Here is a 13,261-nt window from a genome sequence, read left to right as displayed (position 1 = left end):
TCTTCCAGTTTTAATAAAAAAATGTTCTCTCTCCTTTTGAGATCTTGCTTTGTTTGTATCCTTAGACCTTAAGAACAATAAACTGCTACTGTTAAAAATCAATGCATTTACAAACAAACAAAAAAAAGATGTGTTGATGTGAGTGGTCAAGAACTGCTGTGCATGGTAACCCTATTTTCAGAAGCAAAATTACAAAGCCAAATTCTGTCCTGGTAAAATGACTACAATTCTCTTCATTTCTGTAGAGACGTCTAACTTTTCAGGAATTCTCAGTTTGACTCTTCAGTGATAACACTCCCCTTTTTTAATGTGACCTAATCAGCATTTGGGTCACAGGCTTATTATCAAATGTGGTGGAGAGGTTTATTTTCCACATACTGAAAATTATTTTGCCTCACAATGCTCTCATCTTTCTGTAAATTAATGTTCCCCCAAGCCACAACACTATGTGGTAAATAGAAGTCTGTAATTGCCTCAAGAGAATTATAACTCTGTCATAAGTTAGTGAAGACAAATCCCCTGTAATGTCCATGGCTATCAGTCATTATTAATAATATCAATACTTTTCATCCTTCAGCCTCCAGACATGGTTCAAAGATGATTTGGCAGCACTAGCTCCATTTAGCAGTTGAAGCATGAAGAAGTTTAATTTGGTTTTGAAGGTACAAATCATGGTTGGGGACTAAGCTCCTCTTACTGAAAACTGGTCTGAAGCCTTACGCTCCACTTCTGTGAGATTGCTGCTTTAAACTCTATGGAAAAGTCTCTTTGTCAAGCCCATACTCTCCTTTTGTACTTGCTTTTTATAGAGATGTGGAGAAGAAATGGAATCAAAATGTCTGGATTCACTTTATTATGGATTTTTAAAGCATAGGGCCATATTCCCAAGCTTTACACTATCCACTTCTACTTAATTTGTTTATTTCAAGACCCATTTAGAGAAATTATATTCACATCCCTAGAAATATTTTAGGCCTGTATCTTTTACTACAGAGCACCAGTTCCCTATCCTACTTCTTGCCACGTTTCCTCATGGCCCACAGGGATGGGATGATCGATGTTAGTCAATACGTATTGCTAGCCCTGACCCTTCGTCAACACTTACTTCATCGGACCCCGCCAATAGATGCTGTTGATATGACTGGAATAATTTCCAAAACTCTGGGCCTAGCATGCCTGTCTCCAGACAGAACACTTTCTCTACAGCTGAGCCCTACAGCGGACAGAGCTTCTTATTCTTGAACAATTTGTATGGTGAAAGCATACTGACAACTGCATTAGCCATCTTAGCAAGCTCAGAGTTGACCTTTGAGCACATTTTGTGGATGCACCAAATGGAGCTGGCATAATGCCATACATTTCTTGGGGGGTTTGTAATCACAGAGAATAGTAAGCTTTGGCTTACTAAATGCTGTAACATACCTGTATATGTTTCCTACCAAGCATGACAGACTAACATGTAGGGTCATTTTGTACCATTCATGCAAGGAAATGTTGTTCACTGCATATTCAGGATCTTAACGATGGCTTGAGTGGATTCTACATCAAACTGCTTCCCCAGACCACTGTAATATGCAGGTTTCTTCTAGCAGCCCTGCCTGGAACCCCTGTGACCTTCATACTCACCTCAGTCGTCCAGCAAACAAGCAAATAGCCACAAATCCATAATTGTCATCCAAGTTGGGAAGCTCCTCTAAGAAAGGTAGCATGATTAAATAGGTGACATTCGGATTATGCAATGCAACCACTTTTAACTTCAGTACCCGCCTGGTGCCACTGGACTCCTGTCTCTCGATTGACCAAATATGACCTTGAGCCAAACCTTCAATGGAAATAGAAATAGACACCCGTATTCTAAGGAAAAATGTGCCGAATTCATTGGGGTCATCAGCAGCAGGAGAAAACAAATATCTGCTTGTTTGACATAATTACAACCTGAGGAGTAGGTGAACACTGTCACGAACAATTAAGAAACCTCTGCACTGAATAAACTTTGCAAAACCTTCAGTCCTTGAGTTAGAAAGCATCTCATATCTGAGTTTTCTGACAACTAGATATCAAAATCTGTTTGCTCTCATCACTCTTCGACTCTGTCAGGGTACTGTGCACCATCCTTGAAAACGTTGAACAACTCTAGTATCTTGCCAGATCTCTCTGATAAAGACAGTAAGATGATCTCACCTGAAAGATTCTCAGGCAAACAATCAAGATGACAAGACAGAAAATTTTAACTTGAGATGCAAATAGAATCTCATGGCAAGAGAGATGAGCAGCCCTCTGATCCAGTGGAGTGAAAAATATCAGAAAAGTGGTTTGGCCTACTTCTTCAGGACAGTGAAAACCACTATGCTAAGTAAAAGAAACTACTACGTAAGAAAAAAGATTGGGTAATATGTTTCCAAGTCCGGAAAGTTTGGCTTGGATTTCTGACAAAAAAGTCAAGTTTGTTTTTTTTTTAATTTGTTTCTATCTCTCTCTAGTAACTAGAAGACATTATCATATAATATATTTGCAATATTTTTATCTTAGCCTATAATACATATATTAGAATGTACACATGCATATATATACTAGAAATTACAAAGACTACCTTCACATCTGATTAAAAGGGATCTATGAACTACAGACATGATTTAAAAAAATGTATAGTGTGGGGCAGAGATGAGAAGAACACAGCTTTTAAAGGATGAATGAGCAATATTACTTTGATTTGGCTTGTCTCTTTTAAAAGACAGTACTTTCAAAGGTGTTAAACATCCAACACTTCTGCTGACTAGCTACCTTTGAAAAATCGAGGTTCAGAGCAACTTCAGAAATATCAAAGATTATAGATAAAACTGAATATAATTTGAAATCAGTCAATCAAAGGATCTAAAAATTCATTATCACTTTGTCCTGGTTTTGTTTAGAAGAACTGTAAAAAGAGCTGCAGAGGTACAATGGCAGAAAACAAAACCTAGCAATAATTGGCAAGGAGTTGGGCAAGTTCATCTCTAAAGGAACATGGTAACTTCTCGCCTTCTTCCATAACACGGGTTGGATCATGATGGTGGTAGGGAGAATATAAAAAAGGAGGAAGAGCTGGTACAGATGTACTCTGGAACAGAACTGTGCAGGATTCAGCTCCTGTTCCTGTCTGAAATGCTCTTGTAATCTGTTGCTAGGCTTGAAATGATTCAGAGTGAATGTTGTTTTAAATGCCTTCTTTTGCTTAGATCCACAGTCATGTTTGGTTTGGAAAAGCCCAATATACTGATACTGTCTTATGATTACAAAAGAGAATTTAAAGACTTCATTTGCTGAAAAGAAATAAATACAGAAATCCTCAGCATTTATTTTCCTTTTTTATATCTCAACTCTTTTTTCTCAGCTGTCAATCTCAGTAGCATCTGCTAAAGCTCCTCACTTTTACTCCTCAGAAACAAAATCAGCTAGTACCTTTTTTTTTAGTTTTTCCTCATTCAAAACTTGGATAATTCAGGACTGATGTGGTTGTGTCCTTTTCCCATGTCTCCCAAAAAGCCACAGTATGACCTTGGCCTGACCACTTATCCTATGGTGTCTCAGTTCCCTGCCTACCTTAGGGCTGGCTTGTTAAATGCACTGTCAGGTTTTCCACACAGAAACACTGTTTTGCATTGTACAGTGGCATCCAGTCTTCATGGGGATATTTCATTTCTCCTGTCATACAAATAACAGTACAAAAGTACAGCAAGGAACAGAAAAATGACCAAAGCAAAATTAATATAATCTCAAAAAGGTATAACAAACACTCAGAGCATTGTCTTCCCCGAAGTCAACAGATTTTCTCCTCATACTAATCTACTTCTGCTTATAATATTATCTGTTTTGTGCTAGAGAGGTCTCCAAACTATTGCCTTGGCAACCAATAAACATTAATCCATGTGAGATTTTCCTCTTGAAATACTTTCTATATTGGAAATGTTATGTAGGAGGTAAATTTCACTGGAACTGGAAAAGATGTGCTGATGATTTAATTCACATTTTTTCTGGATTTTGCAACAAGACACAGTCCTGGATATTTCTTATGTGAGAACAAATTCACTATCCGTCTGATGGAATTGGCTCTGGTGGGCACGCCTGGACTGTATATTTATCTGCCCCAAAAGACTTGCAGCACCCCGAGCAGTCTAACAAAAGACACGATACAGTTTGCTCAGGGCCCAGAGTAGTTTGTGTAACACCAGGTCCTATGCTGCTTTATGTTACCATTCTTAATTCTCAGTTTTCACGCATATTTAATAGTTCAGTTTCAAGGGACCAAACCACGGCTTGCATTTAGCTGGCAAGCGCCCATGCAAAAATTGACCCTTGCATCATTCCTGTATGTTAAAGCACTTTCCAGCTTGCAGAGCAAGATCCAGCGCTGTTGACGTACCACTAAAAAAGACTTTGTCAGAAATCCCGGGCAACCAAATAACGTTGCACCTTGGCCCGTCCCCTCAGGTAAGGCCAACTGTTGGGGTTGAGCTCAGAAAGAGAACTCGTGTTGTAACACCAGCTATAACCACTGTGGCCTCGTTTGTAGGCCACCGAGATCAATAGGAAGACTCTTACTGAATTTAATAGGCTTCAGATTGCCCTTCCATAGAGCAATACCGAGGACGTGAATTACATCCAGAATGTCATACAGACCAAGGCAGTAGCAAGCAGGCACGACCGGTTTAAAGGACTGATCAAAGTCTGCTGGTGTCTTTCCAAAAGCTTTGAACAAGCGCCACAGAAGGGAGAGGAGTAATCCAAGAGGAAGGTGATAGAGGTTTAGGATGACTGTGGTGAGGCCCACATCCTAATGCTGTTGCACAATGCACACTCGAAAGTCAAGTTACATGGAGAATATTTTATTCATAAGCGCAAACACTTTGGAGCATTTGTCAATGTGAAATAACACATTGCTCAGGTCTCTGAAGGCATGATGTGAACCATAACGTGTGTTACTTCAAAATAACACATAGCTTGTCACTTATTATTACTGTAATAATCTGTATTTGAATGAATCAGCAATGGCAGTGCGCACTTGCATCAAGGAAGGAGCAACTCCAGCAAAGGAGAAATTCTGGTTTTATATTCCTTATGGAAAATAAAGGAAACCTGTTGTAAATAAGGACCATTGTTCCAGACTTACCTCCTGAAGAAAGCTTAAACCCCTCAGAATGAGTAGATGGTTTCCTTAACATTCAAACACAACATGGGATTAACTCCTCAGAAACGTTTTCTATGCCTAGTAACACCCATATATTCATCTATGCCAGAACCTAGGGGACTGCACAGCTTGTTTTGGAAAACAGTGATTCTTCTTGTGTGACACCTGGAAGTCCCCGATAATCTATAGTGTTCCAGTCGACTGATATAACAAACTACACCTGAAACCACAGATTAAAAATTAAAAAAAAAAAAAGAAAAAGAGGGGAATGCACAAACAAAGAGTTTCAGCACCAATCAGAATGAAAATGAAACCGCTGCTCCTCAACAGCAATGTGAGACAAACAAGGCTTTTCATATTGAAATGAATGTATGTAGCAAACCTGAATAATTTTGCAGCCTTTTTATCTAGAGAACTGCATAACATGAAGATGATGATATGTAAGGGAGAAATTTTGAAAACTAAAATTGTCAGCTTTTGAATTTTATATGTAGTGGAATAATCACTTAAAGAAACTTTAAGAACAAGAGGAAATTATAAAAGTGATATTTTTAAGTAACACCTTTTTTTCCTCCTTCTAAAAGGAACTAGCCTCTAAAAAAATTCATTTCTCAGTTGCAAAAGTCAGAAAGGTATCTTTCAAGTGACTAAATTGCTTGGGTTTGTGAAATTAGGCTGGATATACTGTTAAGGAATTGTTCAAAGTTTTTTTTTTAAAAATATATTTAATTTTTTTTATTGCTTTCTTACCAGAAAGCAAGAGTAAGGCTTTTTTCTTGGTACTCAGACGTTTGTTTGAGCCTTGAACTAAACACTTGTGTTATTTATCAGTTGTACTACTTGTTCTGAAAAGTCCAGATAGAATCTCATTGCGCAGAAACAGTCCTTGCCTCCAAAAAACATGCAATGTCAATGGAAAATAAAACAAATGTGTATAAAAAGCAATTACAGATTGGAAGCTGAGGCACAGAGATATCATCTCACGTCACATAGAAAGTTTGTGTAAGATTCTGGAATTGAAGGTCATCTATCAATTCAGAGTTTTAGCCACAAGACCAATCTTCCTGACATTATAAACATCCTTGAAACGTGAAGGCAAACACATCTCAACTTATCAATGTCTTAAAAGCTTTGTTCTTTAAAAGCAGAGCAATAGTTCTGTTAAGCAAACTATAACCAATAACAACACTATTTTTTTTAATAATGTATTAAATTCTATTAAAGAATCAGACATTAATTTTTAACGCTGTTTTTGCTGCAAGAAATGTTGAGGACTATGTCTGGACATTAACACATAGCTGTATGTGTCAAGATGGTTTGGAGCTTCACAACTCACACAGGAGCTTTATGTGGCACTGTTTTTCTGGGATGACACAGTTTCAGAGCAGGAATAAGTCAAGCCGAGAAAAGCAAGGAATTTTTTTTGTCTCAAGGGCAATTACAATCTTCCAACATCTGTTTTCAAATGAAGACAAACAGTCAAAATGCTGAACTTGTCACAGAATGACAACTTAGAACAAAATGAAATCCAGGAATGTATAACTTTTGCTTTTGATCATTTTATTTATGTCTGTTCTGATCTGGGTGTCCAGCTTTCTTAGGCTTTGATGGGGAAAAACAGGGTACGTACTCCACAGCCCAGACATGGCCAAGCCATATCCCCAAATCGAGAAGTCTGGAAACGCTTCTGAGTGTGTCCTGTCTTACATGGCATCCTCTGACACTGAACTGCACCTTATACAGAGGATAAACATACTTCATCCCCAATTTGGAGCTGTTGGCCAGGATTTGAGACTGGGCACTGGGCTGTATGTTTTATGCTGTCCTGCTATCATATAAGCCTTATTCTGATTTCTGAGGTACTCTGAAATATTTTAATGGGATTTATGGTCCTGTGCAGGGAAGAATGGGGAAGAAAGCAGCAAAACCACACGAAGCTCTTATAAACCTCGCTGTTACCCTGAACACACAGAGGTTAATGTCAGACGAATACAATATTATGTGCCTTAGATCAGCACAACGATCCAAAGTAATGTTTTCATTTGGATAGAACTGGTGGAAAATTTTGATTAAATGGAAACTTCCTTTTTCATTGACAATTCATTTTGATGGAAAACGCCTGCCTAATCCTTGTAATACACTACCAGACAGTCCCACAAGGCAAATTCTCTGTTTATGCATGACTTTGAGAGAACGGTCATCAGCCAGGTTGCTTCAGTGCTTTGCCATCACAGCTCAGCTCTGTCTTACTTGCCAGCTCAAACCTGGGGTGCCTATTGTGGTGGCTGACAGTGTGAACTGGTCAGTCACTCGTTTCACACACGCCACAGATCAATTCCTGTATGATGGCGCTTTTTCATTTACCACATATGCTGAACTGCATTTGACCTGGTGGTGAAAGGTTTCATTTACCATTACAGTCACTTCAGCTGTGCAGCCTCCAGTCTGTACACTGATTTATGGATGGATGGATTTGCATATGGCAAGCATCCACACAGCTTTGTAAGTTTGCATTTATGCCAATAAATGTAAAGTCAGGGCTATGATACTAGTATGAGTAATGTTTTTATTAGAAATAGCTCTGTTTGGGATTTTTGCTGTTGTTGGGGTTGTTGTTTTTTTTATTTTGTACTTTTTTTTTAAATGCATGTCAGGATAAAATACCATTCCATTTCCAGTTTAAGACACAGGGACACTGCTAAAAAACCCAACCCTTTATTTCTTATTTCTTTCTTATAACTGTTGCTTAGCAGGTATACATGGGGATCAACTTGTCCCTGGGGGCAGGACTGAGCACGAATCCTGACATTGATGGAGAAATCTCCAGGCTGATCTTGGAGATGGGAACAAAAGAACAGCAATATCCAGCCAGACCAAAAGCCAATCTAATGCAGGGACTACTGGTGACCATGCATGGATGGTTAAGGAAAGAACACGAGAACAGGAGAAGACATAGATCCTGATAGTCCTTATGTCAGAGCTGAAGAAAATTGTGCTAGGTTTTTTGGGTGGGTTTTTTCATTTGGTTTTGGTTGGGTTGGGTTTGGGCTTTTTGTTGTTGGGATTTTTAAATAGCGTTTGATCTCCTCCATACCTGGCCTAATTAACTGACTACTATAGAAGGCTCATGTCTGGGTCAATTCAATACCAACATACTAACACCCCGTACAAATACTAAAAGCTAACGTCCTGGTTTTCAGAAATTTTTACTGTAAGCAAGCTGTCATTCTCTCCACAACGTACACGTGCATCTTCAATTAATGTTAATGCTGTCTTGATGAAACATCATGACAAATATTCATTCATTCTTTGTTTCCTGGTATGAGCAAAGGAGAAAAGATCCACCTCCCACCCACATTCTGTAACAGATTTAGGAATGCAAGACCTTTCATGCTTAAATCATCTACTATGCAACGCATATGTTTATACCCACTGAAACACAAAACACATCATTGATTATTTTGAAACTTAATTTTGAATTAGACATTTACATTGAGGAACAGCTAAAAATAACTTGCAGCAGGGCGTGGCGTAATTTTGCACTGTTAATGGATCTGGTCCAAGTACGGGTGTGTAAATAGCTTCATTATGTTACCTACATTATGTAGGTAAATGCATGCATGCACCTAAGGATACTTTCAGAATTCAGAGAGTTTGGGAAGTTTCTTCCCTTAGCTTAGCTTCACAGAGGCACAGGCTGAGCTTAGCCAGACACAAAAATCCCTTTGGAAGAGCAGTTGGGTGGAAGAGAGCATCTGGTCTCAGTAGGACAAAGGAGAGGAAGGAGTTACCCGTGTTGCATTTATGCTCCACGTACCCTGCCACTGTCTAGCAACTTTACACAGATGTCTGATGTCTGTGTGTCCTTTAGTTATCACTTGAACAGGCTCAGAGACTTCTGAGTAAGTGGCCTTCTGGGTATATGAATCTTTTGTATATAGGTTAATACATAATGCAATTTCTAACTTTTAACATCATCCTTAGCCAGCATTAGAGAAGTATTAGGATGCGTCTGTTCCACGACATCATAGACCTGTTTACTAATGAGTTACTTTGTGGGTTGTTCTCTGACTGCTAACATAGTTTAAGTAACAGCTCCAATTAATTAAATCGATGCCCCTTACAGACTAGTGAAGGACTTCACAGACAACTGCACCAGAGATCAGAAGTAGAGCAAATGTGTTTCCTATTGGATTTTATGCCACAAATGGTTTCTGCTCCTATTTTTAATAGAAAACATTCTTTTTACTTCCTTCTTTAAATGTGTACCTGTCATAAAATGTGAAAAATTTTATTGCCCCACCACCCCCTACTGCATTTGAGACTTTCTGCATTTTCTTAACATGTGACATAGGCGACAATAAATTTTAGGATAATAGAAGTGTCTGCACAAGTGGCTACATCTGAGTGGCTGCAATTTGAGATTTCTCTTGCTGTTTTGCAAAGAGCACTGAGAGCCCATTGACAAGATGTCTGGGGCGAGGGAGCACATGGCCCCGTGCTCGCTGTCCCACTTTGTCAGACTGATGTTTGAAAAGGAGCAGGGATTCCTTGCTCTCCTGCTAGCACTAGCAGCTATTTGGAGTGGCAGGAAAGCAGCTCTGGAGTCTCCTGCTGTGGGGAGAGCTCCTGGGCCCTCTCCAATGAGCTCATGTGCGAAGCAGGCAGTAGCAACTTTCACTCAAAGTGTCTGGAGCCATAGCTACAGTAAGTAAGACTCCAGTAAGACATAAAAATTTCCACAGTGCTGTGCCCTTTTTCGATAGATATGGGAATGGCTATTGAAACAGAACAACTGCATTATGGAACACCTATTCCAACTTGCAGTGTTACTTATCTAAAGTTACTGTGCTCAAATCTGTGGAATTGCTTCAAGGCTGATTTGTGTCTAATGTGTGCTCTGTGTTACATTCAGGGGAGGTTTAGGCTGGATATTGGGAAAAATTTCTTTACTGAGGGAGTGGTAAAGCATTGCAACAGGCTGCCCAGGGAGGTGGTGGAGTCACCATTACTGGAGGTGTTCAAGGAACGTGTGGACGTGGCATTGCGGGACATGGTTTAGTGGGCATGGTGGTGTTGGTTGATGGTTGGGCTTGATGATCTTACAGGTCTTTTCCAACCTTAATGATTCTGTGATTCACACAGATGGACTTCTGCACAGAAGGTTTCAGTGGAAAGACCTGTTAACAGGAGGACGTGGATAAGATATGACATTCCTTTGCGCAAAAACTCAGTTTAAACTTGCTTGGGCATTCAAAAATACCTGATCGAATTTCATATTGATACGCATCCTTAAAAGGACTCAAAGATCCACCAGACTGAGTGAGGGTCTTCCGTAGTGACTTCAATTGACATTGTATCATACTGGACATGAGGATGCAATGAACCACAGCAAGGCAATGAATGCTCTTCTTGTGGTAGAGCGCAGTGGAGCCATGGGATAAGCAGGATCAAGGGGGATTGTTACTGAATGAAAAATTTAATCTGGGAACAGAACAGTATTTTGAACAGATTTTGCCTCATTTCTTCCGAAAACTGGGCAGAGCTCAGAAATTTCAAGTGATCCTTACAATTGCTTGGTGTTGTTGGTTTATTACTTCATAAGTGAAGAAGAACTTGTATAACCTCCTAAAAGGGCACTTAACATCGCAAGTGCCATGTACGTTGCAATCAGTGGGAGTCATCATGTGAGTAGGAGTTTGTTCGATCAGTCCTTTTTTTCGTTTTTAATCTCCTGGTAAATACCAAGACAAATCACATTTCATTACAGGAATATTAGTGTGATTGAACAAATCCCAGAGCCTTTGAATAATTGCCCTTTATAAATTCAGTGAATGAAATTGCATCTAACTTTGTCTCTGTGAGTTCTTTTCAGCATAATGTAACCAGATCAAATTAGTGTGCAGAAGCTTTTTGAGAAAGAAAATGTGTGCTGTAAACGATTACAAGGGTGGCACAAGCTATTTACAGAATTATGGAGCTTGAATGAAATATACGTCATGCTATTTCGAGTTAAGTAGATGGAAACTACAAAACAATATCGAGGGAAATGATATCGATAAACTACAGCAACAGCCCCACGTTATCTCATGATTAAGAAGGAGGTAGATAATTCACATCACCTTTGGAGGTGAACTTTACTTTGGAAACATATTCTAGTCCTTGCCTGATCACAGTTTTTGGAGCTGTTTCAGGCATAAATGGCTTAGTAAATCTTTCTCTCTCCATATATACATATGCTAATTCTACCTAAGCAGACACGAGGTACAATAAAACATGTAGAAAATTGTCTGGCTCAGAGCCTATTAAGATTTTTATTTTACCCTGTGTTCCACATTTTTCTACTGTTTACTTTGACTTTTTTGCCTTTTTGGATGCATGAAGAACTGTATCTCTTGAAGTATACATTTAGTTTTAAACAAACACATTCACCCATTCTACCTAGTTCAGCATGTACTGGAGTACAACAGCGGAGCAGAATAGTGAAATGATGAGCAGATTCTAAGGAAGATTAAAGTAATGATTATTTTGGGTGCCTCCAGGGTCAGATACAGACACAATTCAGAATAATACTCAAATCCCTTACATTTCTTCCACTCCTATCACACTTGTCTGCCAGACTTTCAATGAAGGTCTACATCTGCTTACTGCTTAGATCGTGCGCTTTTTTTTGCTTTTTTTTCTTCCTTTTTTTTTTGGACGGGGGGGAGGGAGAGCGGCTTTTTTAGCTTATCTTTTTTGAAATATTAAAAGAAGCAGAAAATGTATAGTGGTGGGAGACCTGATATTGCTTTTTAAGATTCGCTTTTCCCCAAGTGGTCATTATTACCGCAGTTCTATTTAAGGCATTGGAGTTTCCCTACCTGTGAATAGGTTAAAGTTTTATGATGCTGCTTTTCACAGCACTTTGAAATGCAATGATCTTTGCCAGGAGCTAGCCAGAGAATTATTTACGTATCTCCCTTCCTACCTCAGCCGACCATTCACATGCAAATAGGAGCTTTGACAGCTTCTCCATGCATTTATGAAACCCAGTGATCTGTCCATTTTTCAATTCAGAATGAAGGATATGACAATGCCTTAGAATAAAGCCCTGCCAGACTCTAGATTAGTTTCTTACTCTGCAATACTGAATAGGAAAAAAAAAAAAACAAAAAAAAATCAACTTTCTTGGAATGGAAAATTTTGGGAGCAAAGTGAATGCATTTTGGTCATAAAATAATTTCTTAGACACCAGCTGGGGGACAGTAGTATTACAAACTATTTGAAAGGCAGAGCTGACTTAGGCTCTTGCTTCTTCCTCCCTTGGTCACTCAGAAACCAACAAAATAACTCAGCCCCTCAAAACCCCTGGTTTTTAGAGTAGGTTCAAATCATTACACCATGGGCACACCATGACATCAGGGGAGGAAAATGAACAGCAGACACTTAAGCTGGCCCTGCCTGTTAAACCCCACCTTTGAAGAAACTTGTCTTACACTGCTGAGCACTCGCCCATAGTACGTACACCCTCATAAGTGGGTCCCAGAACAGCTCACCTCTGCACAGAACAGGTCCACAGTCCGGCCCCGCACAGGCAAGCAATTGTCTCTCAAACCCTGGTGTCCGAGAGACCTGACTGAGTGGTTCAGCTCAGGACAATATTGTGCTTTCATGGTGATGATCAAAAATCATCGCTATTCTACCCACTCGCCAGTTGTTATTTTAAAGGAAAACTTAAGACCTGAAGTCTCCTTCTCTGGTGTGGTTTCAGTGTCTTATAACCAGAAACAAGTACACATTTCCTAGTCTAAAAAGCTGTATTTTACCTCTCCTCATGTAATTTACATACATTGATCACTTCCATATGTCTGGCATAAGGTAAAATAGTTTCTATGCATAGCAATGGGGTGAACCTACAGTGAAACAAAATTCAGCATTTGTCATCTTGTACTTTTGACAAGAAAAAAACCCCATAATCTGTACATGATCACTGCCCTACCTAAAGCAATCTATATTGCTTGTCAACAAATTTTCACATTTAAATTTTGAAAGGAGAATTCTTCCAACATTTCCATGATGCATCGCTCCTCCTTCCTTTTCAGTTTTATTCATGAG

This window comes from Gavia stellata, unplaced genomic scaffold, assembly GCF_030936135.1.
Source record: "Gavia stellata isolate bGavSte3 unplaced genomic scaffold, bGavSte3.hap2 HAP2_SCAFFOLD_38, whole genome shotgun sequence".
NCBI lineage: Eukaryota > Metazoa > Chordata > Aves > Gaviiformes > Gaviidae > Gavia > Gavia stellata.
This window is presented reverse-complemented; position numbering follows the sequence as displayed.